This window comes from Limulus polyphemus, unplaced genomic scaffold, assembly GCF_000517525.1.
Source record: "Limulus polyphemus unplaced genomic scaffold, Limulus_polyphemus-2.1.2 Scaffold2548, whole genome shotgun sequence".
Taxonomy (NCBI): domain Eukaryota; kingdom Metazoa; phylum Arthropoda; class Merostomata; order Xiphosura; family Limulidae; genus Limulus; species Limulus polyphemus.
In genome coordinates, this window is record NW_013668158.1 from 7,612 (window position 1) to 9,452 (window position 1,841).

Sequence of the window (1,841 nt, forward strand, 5' to 3'; positions counted from 1 at the left end):
AGTAAAGACTTGTGTCGTTAAAGTTTCGTCAGAACGAAGTTACGAAAAAATCAATTGACAAACGGAGACGTAACAATATATTCTGTACGCTTCACATAAATTTGTATATATAAATTACTTCAAACTATACTAGAAAATTTGTTCACATTCTTTGGTGTTCTAAGCCTATCTTATTAAATTATTTATTATTATGACCCGCAGCTCCTTCCAGCTAACTTTAAAAATGTAACTTAGTATAACTTGATTTAGAAAACACGTCTTGTTTGGCCATGTAACTGATTCACCTGGCAAGTTGTGGAGTGACCTTTAGGATCTCTGAGATTTCTTATAAATTATCTGTTAAGTATTACAAATACAACACACATGGAAGTAGCTGTATTGTAGCAAAACTTGATTGGAAAAAAAACTAAGAACCTGTTAATGGCATGTCTGGTGGTAGGAAGAGAAGTTAACTTTGAACACAAGTTTTGTTTTGAAAGAATGTTTGAGGTTCTCCAGCTTTACAACCAAATTTAATAATCAAAGATTCCTACCTTATGATTGTTTAGGCCACATATGAATGATAAGATAACTGATTATATTGGATAATATTGAATATTACGGTTTTGAGTGATATATTTTTGATAACATTAATGTCGCTAAGCTGGACTGATAAAATCTGATATATTTCAAAACTGCAGTGCTCTGCTAATCATGTTATGATTATATTGAATGATATTGAATATTACGGTTTTGAGTGATATATTTTTGATAACATTAATGTCGCGAAGCTGGACTGATAAGATCTGATATATTTCAAAACTGCAGTGCTCTGCTAATCATGTTATGGGATTCGTTATCCAGTATCAGCTATTTTTCATTTTTCAGTCTATTAGATTTCATTTCATGAATTTGAAACAATCATTTCTAAAGTACAATTTGAATTATCATTTACTGTGGTGTTTCAACTTTAGATTTATTGCTTCACCTTTTTATGTATGTAACACATTTTTATACATTCAAACAAAAAAAACTTTACCTAAAATAACCCCACCTTCAGAATGACAAGAGCAAAAGAAAATTTTGTTAGCTTAAGATTTACTAACATATATCATCCAGTAATGTTGGCTGTATTAGTATAATCCAGAAAATTCTCATCAATAGGAGAGAGGGTAAGTTTAAAGTTTAACTGCTTTGATATCACAAGTTGTAAAACAGCAATGCAAAAGAATAATAATAATATACGTAACTTAAAGCTAAAAATTCATAATGCCACATGAATTTAGATTAAATTGTAAAGCTACTAATGAACTAGAAGACACATTAATAATGATAACCAAATTCTGTTGTATTCAAAATTCTACAGTATCTTACATCTCACAATTGGTAGAAATTGACAGAGCAGTAGGCCTTATATAATATAAAATATGTTCGTGTATTCAGATCTAAATCCTTTGTTTCTAATTTGATGAACCACCATATTCTCTACAGTAACAAAAGACCAAATGATATCTTTTACTCCTTACTTCAAACAGAAAATAAAAAATAATGTATTTGTCTGAGTAGTTTTTCTTTTAAAATATATTCTGCACCGCCAATTTGGTAGGATGTGAGTAAATGTTTATATTATTAGAATTAATTTTTAGTTCCATGAGCTAATTCCTGAACAAGAATGTTTACTGTATAAAAAGGGGGAATTCCGAGTTACATGAGTTAGTTCCTGAACAAGAATGTTTACTGTATAAAAAGGGGGAATTCTGAGTTACTTGAGTTAGTTCCTGAACAAGAATGTCTGTATAAAAAGGGGGAATTCTGAGTTACTTGAGTTAGTTCCTGAACAAGAATGTCTGTATAAAAAGGGG

The 1,841-nt window shown here is 30.0% G+C and overlaps 1 protein-coding gene across 2 annotated transcripts in view; it reads right to left on the reverse strand.

The window, feature by feature from the left end:
* Positions 1–1,841, reverse strand: part of LOC106467263 (zinc finger protein rotund-like) — a 155,978-nt gene that overhangs the window by 7,593 nt on the left and 146,544 nt on the right. The gene's annotated exons all lie outside the window — the stretch shown is intronic.